General features: G+C 34.4%; 1 protein-coding gene across 4 annotated transcripts in view; it reads right to left on the bottom strand.

Annotated features, from left to right (window-relative positions):
• Positions 1-15,422, bottom strand: part of LOC126820352 (homeobox protein HOX3) — a 70,024-nt gene that overhangs the window by 18,434 nt on the left and 36,168 nt on the right. The window contains exon 1 of one of the 4 annotated variants that reach the window (XM_050548252.2): positions 8,963-9,131. The exons of 2 other annotated variants lie outside the window; for them this stretch is intronic. The gene's annotated coding sequence lies outside the window, so the exon portion shown is untranslated. Of the gene's footprint in view, positions 1-2,940; positions 3,075-8,962; positions 9,132-15,422 lie in introns of those variants that run through there. One more of the 4 variants, XM_050548249.1, reaches the window with a different exon arrangement.

The following is a 15,422-nucleotide window of genomic DNA, read 5'->3' as shown; positions in this document are numbered from 1 at the left end:
AGACATACTACCATCTTCACACTTGGTTAAAAATACATTCACAACTCGAGCATGCCTCCAGGGGCCACTGAACGGTCATAACACTTTAATCTGATTGCCAACAAAACTTTAAATTCACTTGTTGTTGTCCAACACCTTTTTAATTGGTGGCCTTGTAGGGACACAATAGAAGGGGTAACACTATTCTTACGTAGCATATTGTTGTTATAGTTATCGTCGATGGCCAACCTTAAACACGCGCTGTGTACGGTAAACTATCAGAACATTCCAAATGAATGTTATAGTTAGGGTACTGGAGAAATCGTCGACGACCAAACATTATAGATCAACTGGTATCAAATTTTTTTAAAAAAAAGGTGTTCTATTCTTGCAGGGTAGTGGAAAAATTGTCGACAGTCAAACACCATAGAATGTTAACTATCTGAACAGGTGATACTATTTTTACGATAGTGAGAGTAGTTGTGGAATCGTCGATAATCAAAACCTTGTAGATTCTCAGCTATCAGTACTTTCCAAACAAAAAACCCCAAAATAAATACACATCTCAAACATAAAGCTCATCGTGTATAATTAAACACTCATTAATGGAATTGATTGAGGTTTAAAGTCTCGTCAAAACAATATTTTGGTCATTTTGGGACTAATATGAAGTACAATATCATTTCTATGGTTATATTATGTGGAATCTGAGCAGGGGTGGGGTGGGTGAAATTCAAACTGCCAACGTGAACCGTGTATACATTCAGAAGGTTCTCCTCGGCAAACGCCGAACTCTGGACGAAGCAGGATATGATTACTCTCTCTAGAACATCATACGCCACTCCTTACGTCAGGTGTTTAAATAGCAAAGGCATTTTGTTGTACTCTTGAAAGGTTGACATTGAAAACGACTGTGATGACTCGGGCAATAGACAAAAAGAGACACAGACAACAATCCCAAATATGAATTTGAAAGATAGGTTTAAAAATAATAGATAACCCTCCTTATAACACGAAAAGAATAATCATCAAATTTCTCTACTGAACTTGGTGCAGAAAAAATATTCATTCCAGAACACTTCATGATAATTTGGGAAGTTAAAATCGTTAAAGCAAATATAAGCATATCCCCCAAACCATTTTTTTCCACAGTGTCCAGAGCTTTAAACTTTCCCGTGTTCTTACATTAAATGCTATATATATCTAGAATTAATTATAGCTATTCCATATGGTTATTAATCAAGGGTCGCTATTATCTCACATACTGTTGACGTTATAATTATATTCAATTTCATATCCACTAAGTGACCTTACATGACCAACACAGTGGTCAGTGAGTCTGATTATAGAATGACCACTGGTCAATCATTTCATTATATTCATTATAGATACACGGAAATATAATCCATCAAATTAAGATAGGACAGATTGTTGGTTGAATTAATCTGGAATAAATGTACCTTTGTCTGAAGTTGAGTTAAACGTAGTTTTAATCAAGAAGATATCTGTTTAAATCCCTGCTGATTGTTTATTTTAACTAATTGCTTGGTGAGTTTCTAAGTCTCCAAAACATGATTAAAAAGACTTCAAACTCATACCCAAACATATAGTTATTGTCTATTTCAATCACAAACATAATGTTTATTTTCATCACAAACTCATATGGTAAATTTCAGTCACAAACTGATTACGTTGATTTCTTAAATTTTCATTTCAATTTATCAACTATTATCAAGTTTATTTAATTCACAAATACATGGCGTGTATTCCAATCCCTAACTTATCAAGTCAATTTCAGTCTCAACGTTTATTTCCATTTCAACCGTATCACGTTTATTTCATTTCAATCACAACCGTATCACGATTATTTCAGTCACAAACGTTTATTTTAATCACAAACGTACCCCAAGTTTATTTCAGTCGCAATATCTTACGATATTTAAACCATACACCTACAACATTTATTGAAAACAAACACATATAAAGTTAATTTCAGTCATACTCTTAAATAGATTTGTAGATTAAATCACAGAATTAGTGTTAAGTGATTCTTTAATTAATGTGACAAGTTAAACCTCGGCTCATCAGTGAGACATTCTGTACACAGAAATCCATCTACTTCATACTTCGAGAATAGATCTCTGCCCTAACTGGCCGACATATCCAAAAATTAGTGTACTGTTTTGTAATGCGGTTTTACCACGTTCCACATCTATCATACACACAAAGACTAAATAAACTTTTTCAATTTATTAAATGGAAGCAGAATTAATTCTGAAAATTTACTTAGTGTCTTCGACAAAATCATCGATTTAGGACTCAAAATGTCGGTTAACCAGGGAAGCTAACTGTAGTCAGACAGCCTAAGTTTAGTATGATCAGTGAGACATTACGTTGTGGTGGGCTCAATTCAGTTGGCTAACGACTTAGGTTTTTTGATATTTTGAATTGTGTGTGTTGTTTTCATGTACTATTTTGTTCCATGATTTGTTAAACAGTTAGGTGGCTCTGTCTATTGTCTAAATGATCAGTATGCATTAGGTGTATGGCCAATGTAATTTACACAATTAGGAAAGGTGAACTATCTCCAGACTAACAAGTCACTGCCATCCGAAAAGTCATTGTGTGAGCTAGGAACCAGCCGCTGCCCCACGGATTACGGGATTATATTAATCTTTATGGTTGAGTTATCTAATTTTCAAATGGTAAACATACCCATGTTCATTTCAGTGTACAGTTATATTACAAAACAGAAGATCGTCTTTACAGGCATTACCCGAAAGTTTTACTATAAATATCTTTCAGCGCAATGAACCGTACGTCGTGAAGCAAAATCCATGATGCATTGACTGTTATTAGATAGAAAGAGCCATAAGACTTCTTAATCGATTTGTGTTCATTTCAACGTAAAAGAGTGATCCCCATTTCATTCATAATGCAGTATATGAGAAAAAAACGTACCTTTTTAAAGTCTATTCATCAATATCCTTTACAACGGTTAAATACAACCCACACAACCGACCGTATATAACTTGACTAAATAGATCACACTCCGTAAAGGTGTGCCGACAACTATTTGTATACGAGTATATTTAAAGACTTATGTATATAAGTATTATAGTAGATATGGAAGAGGGAATAATAGACTTATATATCATAGTAACAAGTGTGGTTTATCAAAGTTTATAGACTAACAGCAGAAAGGGAGACCAATGAGATATCAGTGACGTTAAGGATAAGATATGGAGATATATTTAGACGAGACGATATACCATGCGGAACTAATTTCAAATGAACATCATATACATGCATTCCCTCTAAAAATGTATGATTGACAAGCCCAATTGTGTCTTATGTTTTCTCAGTTTATTACTATTAAAAGACAGCCATTATTATATTAGTAAAGATATTAATTTTCAAACAACCAAATACAATAATGGTCATCAGGAATTTTAATTATTCTATTTACGGCGGTTCATTTGATATCAAATAGCCATGCTGTTTTATTAAACTATAAATATGATAAAATAATAAACGACTAAAGAAACTGCATTTTTACGTATTTGAAAGGTTATAATAACGCCATTAGAAAACCGATTGACTACGTACCGGTAGTAAGATATGTGTATTAAGATATATAGTAAGTAATAATAAATGTAGGAAGACCACACTACACACAAAGCAGCGGACAAGACAAACTACACAGACATTGCAAGAAATAAACAACGATCAAATCAACCCAATACTTGAAAACGTATGACATTTTTAATGAATTCGAACCATCGAACCAATATTTACAAGTCATATAGAAAATCCCCTAAAACCTAACGCTACATCTCGTATAACCTATAAACATCTTATAACCGACATGAATAAGACATTATACAAAATATGGCGTTTCTTTTCTGTCAAACTAAAAGTATGCATAATACGATATATAGGAATGATTCAAAAACAAGACCAAATCTATAGTAAACCAAATCTATTTTGAAATGAATATGAATGTCAAAAGTCGATATATTCAGACATAAATAGCCCAGTTAGCAAAAAGACTAGGGGGCGTTACTGTCTACCACCGAAATCACACAATCAAACAATATCTTTAATACAAGCACACAAAAACATCGAGGATTAAGTTGAATGTACAAGTTGTTTGGATCACCTCATTCACAAAACTCATTCACAAACCAACAAAAACATACGCTTATTTTCACTGAGCTGTTTATTATGTTCTCTGTCTAAATCTCTTTCTTAGATTTGTTCAGCTTATGTAGCTATTTGTGAAGAGTAAAACGTATGAATTGACTTTCTTTAGAACGTTCCTAAAAACAGTTAAAGCGTTAAACATTTGATCTGTGTAATTCTTTAATACAAATTTTGGATCTGACATCTGCTTTAATATAACATTCTTTCGTTGAACTTGTTTAAAATATACAAAATTATCTTTAGTTCTGAAACGAAGCGCAATACGCCCATTTTTAAAGTTAAATTTTGGGGTCTATACATACATATATATATGAATGAAAGACGTGGGAAACATTAGGTTTTGTGAAATTTGAACTGCATATACATGTAATCGACAATGCAGGATGAGAGCACATGAAACACATCCGATACAAGATGAAAGTGCACAGAGTCCAAAATTACATTGTGACTGCATAGATACATGTCAGTTGAATGAAATATTGGTTGCCATGTAACGAAATATACGCACACTAAGAGCTAAGGTATAGAAATTTAAAAAAGATAAGGTTATAATTAAAGCCACTTAGCCCTTGAAAGAAAGGGAACTAATCCTGGAAATTACTACCAAAAATCGTTGCAAATTAACAGACGTTTTAACTTAATGACAACCCATATCAATTTTATATGGGTTATGGTAGCCCCTATTGTACTAACAATATATGTGAATGACAGACGTATAGATGTCCGCACTGGTTGATGGCAATGTACGAACACATTAAAATGCGGGCATATAAAATCTTATTAATGTCTTCCCATGCCAATTCTGCCACCGTGGAGCTGACTGAATGGCGGAACAACCATGGAAAAGAAAAGTTTGGTCACCATAGGCTGGAATAACAAATTTAATAATAAATCGTCTCGGTATTTTAAATGCATTGATGAATCGAAATATCTTAGTTTCGATATTGTGTCACCCCAGAAGATAAACAGCCACTAAAATCACTGAACATGATTGGGTGATATGAAATATATTTAGTTCACATTTTGATAAAATGTGGTTTAACGTCCTACTGTTCTGCCCCGACTGGGCTAATGAAGACGGGCATACGCCATGCAGTGTCCTATGAGGGACATTTTTCCAGGCTACGTCGTTACGGCATACTCTAATATCGAATTCAAACTGCCAAGGGTTATTTTACGTGCACGCCACGGTTTTTCGTCCCACCCGAACGACTATACGTTGTTCCTCGCCAAGCCCTCTGTTCTGCACCACTGACAAGGGGCAACCACGTCGGAAAATCCCGATGAACTTTCTCCCCACATTTTGATAAACCAAAATAACGTATACTTTTTAAAAAAGACATGAAATGAAATATAAAAGTCGATTCTTTAACTGACAATTCCACCATGATTTCACGTTGTTCTAAAATACCCAGATTTCAGATTGGAAGTGAAGCTAACACGATATTAAATAAAGTATCTATTACACTTCGAATTACTCACTAAGGTTAAACATAATTGTGGATAATATATCCATTTATACATGAAACCTATCAGATTACAGCTTGACTCTTATGTCGACTGATTGTATAGTGACGGCTTTTTAAACAACCACTTTAAAAAGTTACTTTCAGAACACGTTAGTTTACTCAAATTTCAAAAATATGCATACAGTTAAAACTGTCAGTTTTTTGTTGCTTTCTGAGGATGAGTGCCTTGATGTTACGATACCTGCGGCACAGAAAATTGATACCATGGCACCCTACCGCGCCTTGTCAGCGATCTTAGCGACCGCAGGTTTACAGACGCCTAAATAATAATAAACTAATAGGTATAAGGGTTGCAGTAAAATGGAAACTTGAAATAAAACGAAATAGATATATGGACGTGTTGAATTATTTTTTTACCTAGAAAATTAAAAAAAAGTGTATAAAGCTTTTATAAAATTATTTTGTCATCTTTCACGGTCTTTTGGCATGATTGATGTAATTCTCTACCTTTTTTTGAAAAGTTTTAAACATATGGCATATGTTATTTGTTGGAACATTCACTCCACGGTTCATTGTTTTTGAACAACGAATGGATAAAGCGTAGACGCTGCGAAAACATTTGCTTTGCCTATAAAATAATTTCAATTCAAGGTACGTGTACGTCATTGAAAAGGTTGATGATGCAATTATTAGTGATAAATTTATTTCAGCTTTCAAGGTCGCTGTGTCCCCGCCCCTTACTCTGCCTTGCTTTTTATAAGAATAAAACTCAATCGATCATTGCCACATGAGAAAAATTCCATTTTAGGGTAAGCACGCCCTGCCACTTCCGTCGATTGATAAATGGAACCATTATTAGATCTGTTACTATAGCAGACATAAAGGTTTTGAAATACTACTACTATACAAAATGTATAGCAGCTTAATTATGATGTGAAACTTCAAAATATATATGGAATGTTCTGGAAAGATCACGTATTACCTGCCTGGTTGCAAGTATATTTGATCAATAATACATGGTAGCGAGTCCCTTGTTTTTTTTTATGACGAATGTAACTCCATCTGCTATAGGAAGCCAGATATTACCATTGCTTATTGGAAATCCGACGTGCTTCGTGAATCACTTTTAACTCGCTATAAAATTTGGTTTGGTAAGTTTTAAAATGGCATATTGGATGAAAATCAGCTATGGGTCGTTCATTGTATCCCACGATACACAAGAACCTTTAATGTCAAAGCATACAACAACTCATGCGGTAAAATTAATAATATTTCCCGAACGCCTAGTTGTAAGAGTCATGATAATTGAAAAAAGTTCATCCAGGAATATGATTATGTTATGCATGAACAACAATGCAGAATATCTGTGTGGGGATCGACATCGACTCCCCCTTTTAAAGCGGTAATAAGTCAATATAATTAATCAGCTTTTAAACATATTGAATGTATATATTTCTTTAGAAATTCTAACATTTTAACTGTACTTACTATATCCTTGAATAATACCCATCGTTTATGTCTCTATATTGCAAAAAAATGGAAGCCAACTAATCTAAGAATCAAATTTTGTATTTGAGAAATGTGGATGTTTGTAAGGTTGTATAAGTTTATAGATGACCATAATACAGTATGATTTAACTCCATGCAAAGACCATACTCCTCGCAGTGTTTCGTTTGATTAGAGCTAATCCCTCTTAACACTGCTGTAATGGAAGCAAATTTCTATTCCAAATTATGACTGGTTAATAGTCCGATTAACAACCAATAGCTAACTGCGTAACAATATCATTACGCTTTAAACAGACCTCCAAATTGGACGTTACGTCATGACTCACGATTTTATTATGCCTAATTAACCAGTGCATAGCAGAATATCACAGAAAAACTAATTGCGTGACAAACGAGGCTATCAAAACGTATACAATGTAAACAATACTGTTTGGCGACGAACAATACTTTCACCGTTTTTAATACCTTTAATCACTGTCCAAAGTTTTAGGGAAGACCCCAGATTAAACAAAGGGTTGCCATGTTGCTGTATTTGGGATAGATTTGATTGAACGGGAAGAATAGACACACTCCCTCAAAAGCTCAAGTATCAGAAGCCAATCCAGCAATGGCCAGAGAGGGATTTTTCGGGCCATTGCCCCAGGAATAAGTGCAAAGACTGAATGTGGTTTTTTTATACATCAATAACAATAGTTCCTCTTTAAGAAGATGGATTGGTAGAGAGTCATCCATAAATTATGTAATTAATAACGTTGCATTTGGGTAATCAGCCGTAATAGCTAGTGCCATTTTCTCAAAATTTGAGAAAATGAACAGTCAAATCTGAACAACTTTGACTGAGATATCAAAATATGATTGATTCTTTGTTTCAGAATCACACTATCCACGTTATCTAACTGAAATTTTCGATAATATCATGTCTGTTAGCCACTTTAAATTCGACAAGGTTGAATATTGGCACGCTTGCTATTTGACGATTTTAACACTACCCATCTAAGTAAAGGTTTTCCTCTCAGAGATGATATCATATAGTTGTAGCGATAAGAAAGTAATGTGATATTCATAATAAGCACACGAGGGATAACCACGTAATTCACACTTACAAGCAAACAGTCGTTCATCTGATGAGGGTTTTTTAAAAGTTGGCCGAATGAATAATATATAATCATTGACGATTGGCAAAATTTTATAATAGGAGAATGTAGGTCACAGAAAGGGCGATCATTCGAAACTGACTGAGAAATTTCGAGTTATTTATCCACGAATATTTACACAAAATGATACCTGATGATTGCCCCGATTCCTGACAATTATACTGATTGCATGTATTTCAAACATGAGCATATCGTCATACATTATTTACGATAGGCTTTAGACGTGATATTATCAATATATTTACTAAAAGACATACATAATGGATTATTTACGATTACCTTCGCCAGCAGTGGTTCAGAGATATATGACCTTGACCTTACAAAAGACTGACTTAAAATTGGTTAAATCAGTATTTGAAATGAATATTGATGTAAGACAAGATTATTTTGAGGAAACACTGTATATTATACTTGTAGATGACTCAGTGAACGATTTCGTATCCAAAAACAACGTTGGCGACATGAAATGACGAGAAAAGAACGGATTAAAAAACGAAGTCTCAGAATTACAAATCTAAACTGACTATGTCAATTATAGTCTTTATCCAAAACCAAAATATTACAAAAATCAGCTGAGTAAATACACATATTTACAATGTTATTCTACCCCTCCCCCTGCTCCCAAATTGACCTTGATTGTCTTACCTTCAAGTGAACAGTCATGTACACGATGACATCCCAGAAGGATACAGTCGATATTCTGGTCATGGTCTCTATTACAAAATCCTCAAAATATTTTGGATACTCGGTGGTAGATTCGTGAATATTAAGTTGTGAAAGTATCAGCCATTCGACACCAGGCTTAGAATGTTAGATATCCGCGAAGGAACTATTTAGGCGCCATTACGCTATTCCAACACAGATATACATAGGATATTGGAAATGGTATTAACAGTGGCGATAATCTTGACTTGAAGTTTGTAGACTGATAACTTTTACTCCACAACTAAGAATTTTACAACACCACACACGTTGAGAGGGAAGAAGAAACTGACTGAATTCAACTCAGACAAACTAACAAATACAATGGTGAAATACGAACTCTTTACAATGATTTATCATATGTCTTTAATGTCATTTGCTCATAAAACATCGACGTCGCCATATTGAAATTTATGTCGTTTGCTAATGCCAAAAGTTGTAAATGGTCGCTAGAATGGGAAGTTAACGACCGAAGATGGCCGATGTAATTTATGACTTCTCTCTTAAATCACCAGAAATGGTCGCCTGTCTTTAGTCGCAGCAGACGACTTAACAAATGGCCCATAATTCGCTTTATAAGATGTGGATTTAATGAAGGTTTATCTTTCATTTGGTAATCAGGTACACCCTGAATCTCGCAATAAAATCCCATTTCCCCCCTACATGATAATTATCGCCGTTACAAATGAGGTCTCCTTTGGTCCTACTTAATGTTAATTCCATTTGATATCTAAATAAGGGCCTTAGTTGTTACATCGGCTTTATTGAAACAGTTCTAACTCAAACATCCCGTCATAAAATAGAATAACTTTCGTCCAAATGAATGAATAAAAACTGCGGTTTAGTCATCATGAAACGTTCACAAGACTAGCAACAACTCAAGAATATGGAACCAATTTCAACGGCTGGGCGAGAACTGGTTTGTAATTTCTTGATAACAGATTGGCATGTGGTTGTTTATTGTTTTAAATTTACAGTTTGTGATTGCAAGTTCTTCGATCAGATAACAGTTTTTATTGTACTTTCGTGAATTTCCGAATCTGGGGTTCTTTGGTTTACACAAACTAAGTGTAAAGAGAGAGAGAGAAATGGGGTTTAACGTCCACTCGACACAAACTAGGTCATTTCGGGACTAACGCATGGTTTAATTTTATTTCAATAATTCGCTTGCGCGTAGGGGTCTTTAGCAGTGGGAGGAAACCGGAGGACCCGGCGAAAACCCACGAGGTTGGACAGGCGACCCTACTCCTTGCCACGTACAACCGGGGATTCGAAACCACGCCAGTTGACTCAATGACAGACTTTATGGAACCATTCAGCCACCACCCAACCCCCCCAAACTAAGTGTACTTAAACCAATGGAACCATAGTGTACAGGTACATAGTGGATTATGTATTACTAATCTGCTACTTTCTAGAACACCTGATACCACTTGTCGATTCTGGGCGCTAGTAAGATCTTTTTATAACAGAATGTGTTCTACTATTACAGCGAGGTCATATACTGAAAGTGAGTCCTTCCACTGTCAAAACCTCTTCATCGCTAGAATGGAATATATATTAAAATTTAACGCTTTGTAGAACAACAGACTTGTCGATTTTGTGTGCTAATATTACAGCGAGGTCGTATATTAAAGAAGTGCCCTCCAAACAACGGATGTAGTGTAGGCAATTGGCACGAATATCTTATCTTTTCAAAAATAACCACGACCTTGTATTGCCGTCAAGGTTAATTTCCGGATATTGTTTATTGAGTCCTCAACAAAACAAGAAATAACAATGTACCTGTTACATTCTACAGATATTATTGTCTCCGTTCACAACATTTAGTGCCGGATTCGCTCGGAATTGGCGCCATTTTGCCATCGTAGGATGATAAGATTGTCAAAGCTGCCATTCAGGCAGCAGAAGCCAATATAAAAGTCATGATAATTCTATTAAAATTTAACGTTCTGTACACATTTTGTCTACTACAGCTTGTTCTGGGTGATTCACGAGGATATGATAATTTAAAAATATATGTATTATCATTTATTTAGTGTTTATACGTCATCATAAAAATATCCTTTGGCTTATCTATAATTGTAAAATCTCTGTCGAACCGTAGGTTGCCAATAACTGTGCACATGTTTTATCTTTGCAATGGATAAAAATAATACAGATTTTTTTTTATGCCCATGGTTTCACACACAGTTTATAAGAAGTTCTCTTGTTTACGAACTGAGTTAGAAGGCTAACAAACAGTAAGTAAATACGTGGCCTTTTACAATTCTTGTCTGATATATTAAAGCTATTCCAAACACAGCTTAGAATTCCCTAATCAATTTCTACATATTAGAACTATTTCTGTTTACTAAGATTTTGGAAAGTCCAGATTCGCCTTTCACATAACTTTTGGACGGTGATTATTAACAAAAACTATTAGAATCTACTGGAGAATGATAAGGGCACGAGAATCATTGTCGAAACGTTATTCATAGTAATCTTATTCTAAAAAAAGTTGGGGGGGGGGGTGGATGGCTGAATGGTTAGCGTGCGCGCGCTGTATCATAAAGTCTGTCATTGAGTCGACTGGCGTGGTTTCGAATCCCCGGTTGTACGTGACAAGGAGTAGGATCGCCTGTCCAACCTCGTGGGTTTTCTCCGGGTCCTCCGGTTTCCTCCCGCTGCTAAAAGACCCCTACGCGCAAGCGAATTATTGAAATAAAATTAAACCATATGTTAGTCCCGAAATGACCTAGTTTGTGTCGAGTGGACGTTAAACCCAATTTCTCTGTCTCTCTCTCTCTCTAAAAAAGTTGAATTTGACCAACTATTAAAATGACAGTGTAGATTCAAGTTTGCGAAAAGAAGAGTGTTGGTGTCATGATTGAAAAGATGTTAAACCTATAATTAGAAATTGAAAAATTTATGAAGGAGAATTGGGGACTTTATACGGTCTTAAAATTGGTTTGATACAAATTTAGTTTTGGGCAATACAAAGTTTACAAATATTACATGTTTATAAATATTTGTCTAAAATAATAGTTATGCAAATGTCACCTAGAAATGTTGATATATTGGGGGCTAATATGATCATTAATAAAAATAACGTCTTCTTATATTACAGACGCGGTCGTATATTGAAGAAGGACGATCCTCCATTGTCAAAATCTTTTAATCGCTAGTCATATTAGCATAACAATTTCAAACCCTTGATGGTTTAGAAAAGCATAAAATTGGCCAAAACTTACAGCGCTTTGTTTTGAAATAAAGAAGCTTTTTGTTGACTGACGTTACAATGATGAATTAATATAATAAATTATCTAGTGTCATGGCGTCGACACTAATTGTTCAAAAGATGTATAGCTATGTCGTATCGCACCTGTGACAATCATATTTAACCTGTTATTCGTTCAAATTATCCCATTTGCGTGGAGAATCTTGGCAAGATTATGTCGATGAACCCGATGGTGATGGCTTCTCGGGTGTGTATTGTATCAACTTGTGGATATTTTCGATAACTTGGATTATTCATTATAGTAGGATTATGGTTATTTTGAGATGCCACTTTCGATTTGTGCTGTTTATGGATAACACTCAGTGTGCTGGAACGTCATCCAATGTAGCAGTTAATATTCAGGATCTTATTTTCGGACGACCAACATTTTTAGTTCCCCGGAGTTGTCCCACAATTTAAAGAGATACCACCATGATTTAAAACTTCCCCTGTATTTAACTGGTATATTGGACACCTATTGGCTAGCAGATTGAATATGCCGGATTTAGTACCACATTAAAAATGGCTGATTCAATTTGCAGTTCCCAGGGACCACCCAGCCCATAATCTAAAGGAGTACAGCCCATAAAACATAACTTTCCGGTATTAAACTAGTATATTGGACACCTTTGGCTAGGAGATTGGATATGGTGGGTTCAGTATAATATTTACTATATATAATCACCTGGGTTTCTTCATTAAAACAACTTTATCGAATATAAAATTTGGATCGATCTTAAATTGTCTCCATCATAATAGAAGTGTAATATATAATGCATGTAAGGCCAATCTCATTATTTCATGCTCCTTGTTAAATTCTAAATCAGTTTTAATACACTCAATATGAGTTTTAGATAAATATAAATTACTTATATACTTATTTTGTAGCAAAAATAGTTTATTACTTAGTTTATTTTTTAAACTATTAAACATTATATAATTTGAATAGTTCCACTTAATTTCAAATAAAATACACTTTTAGTGCCTTTTAATATTAAATATTCTAAAGCAATTATCAATGTGTGGTCTCTTTTACACTATTTATCGTTCTATTATCAGGAATTAGCTTCTCTCTGCATCGTTTCAATTAGATGTCTATCAGACAAATTGCTATCAATAACGCTACTACGACTATTCACGTAAAGGGGCTTAATTGGTCTACATTTGACTGGTCTTTTTAGCTCGAATATACAGGTGTTTTTCTACACGATGGATTCTTATTGTATGTCGTGTGAAGTGTTTTAACTTCTGCTCTTACAGGAATATGATTTCATGCTTAGATTCCAAACTACTAAAGGTGCATTGAAGTGTCATACTTCTGTGATTACGCATAAACACGATGTAAAAAGGTAATGGAGGCTACTTTACAAAAGAGCACGAGCTAATGTTTTTTTTCTAAAACTTGGAATAATTTAGCAGTCACTGATCCGAAACGAAATCCTTTACGTACGACATAGAAAGGCGGCGCACATGTCGGTAAGAAAGTCAAGTGTCAGAAAAGCAAATTGTGGAACGGAAAATGCCCCGAGCGACGAAATAAAAGATCTTTAAAAAGCTGGAGCATGCTATGTGCTTAGAATATCGTCAATGGCGTGTTTTAACTTCATTTATAAGGTGACAGGTAGCTGAGAATTTATGTTTAAAATATTCATGTTGGAAATGCAGTATCGTTGTAGGCAGATAGATTGTGTATGAAGCTACACAATGGCGACCATAGTCGTATCAGCCATTGAGCAATCCCACACTGGAGCCAAACAAAAGGCTTCTAAATTAATGCTGTTTTATTCTATTGAAATATTTATACGATTATATTGAACGATCAAATATCGGACTAAACAGGATTTTGATAGTTTCTAAGGGACCATGATTCGAAAATATGTAAACATTTCGGTAAATTAATGGATTAAATTTATGGTGTATATCGTAAAGCAGTGGATATAAATTATTAGGAAAAACGTGATGGAGTAACACGATAGTGTGAAGTGACAACACCTTTCTGATTTAATTGACAAATTGTAACACTGTTTTCAAGTACAAGAGCCCTTTGGCGATCTTTAACAACAAACCCTCTCACTTTTGACATAAACTCAATAAAATAACAAAATTTGATATCTGGATTATTCAAAAAGTTGACCGATAACAACAAAAATTTGTAATAATTCGTGTATATTGTGACGCAATATTTACTTGCAATTATGTGGTTGATTGAATGTAATTTAAAACGTGTCACTGCATGATAACACTTGTTTTTTATATTTATTATTCTCAATACAAATCAGCATATAGTACAATAAACTCTAAAAAGGTGTTACTAGACATAAAATAATATACTATTGTCATAAACATAAATGGAAAGTTTTGATAAACCTAAAATTTAAGTATGTTACTAATTGTTTTTGACATTTTGCATATTCAGTTCTCAGGAACACCTGAAACAATATGGTGTGGAACATTTGTCAATTTGTTGTAATTTTCAGCATTTTCCAAATATAAACACATTAAAAATAAGTCTTAAGTTGTACAAAGATCATAAAAAAAGTTATTTTTCTTTTTAAAAAGAAATTGAACCCTATGACGCAAAATAATTAAATTGGAAATTCATGGAAATATGTCAAAAGACGGACAGTTCGAATTACACCCACGGTGTCATCGCAAAAACACGTTAAAAACTATGACGAAAAGATGTTGGAACCACTAATTCAAATTAACCAAAAAATCCCAGGAAATCTTCTAGATTAGATACATTATAATTTACTCAAAAGATGTCGCCAGTTTGCAAAGCAATCCAACAGAAATTAATCCACGAGCTCAAAAATCAATACGAAATATGATTGGCCGGATCAATAGTCACAATGGTCCAAATAGCCAATCAGCTGTCGTGGTTAACTATAAACAATAGGAAACTTGATGAATACTCGCTAGAAAATAGTGCATTCATTCGGACACAACTAAATCAAGAGCCGAACAATTGTCCTATCAAACCAATGGTTTAAATGTCTCTCCTGAGACGAACTGTCCACAATGTCTCAAAGCTGCGAGGAATACGTCATTTACATTGCCAATATCGGTCCATTATTCGGCACCATTTTTATGGCTCTAGTAATTTCGATTATTTGACAAAAACAACAATTATTGTTATTATTT

Source organism: Patella vulgata, chromosome 5, assembly GCF_932274485.2.
Source record: "Patella vulgata chromosome 5, xgPatVulg1.2, whole genome shotgun sequence".
Lineage (NCBI taxonomy): Eukaryota > Metazoa > Mollusca > Gastropoda > Patellidae > Patella > Patella vulgata.
The sequence above is the reverse complement of the archived record's forward strand: the minus strand, read 5'-3'. Positions and strand labels throughout refer to the sequence as shown.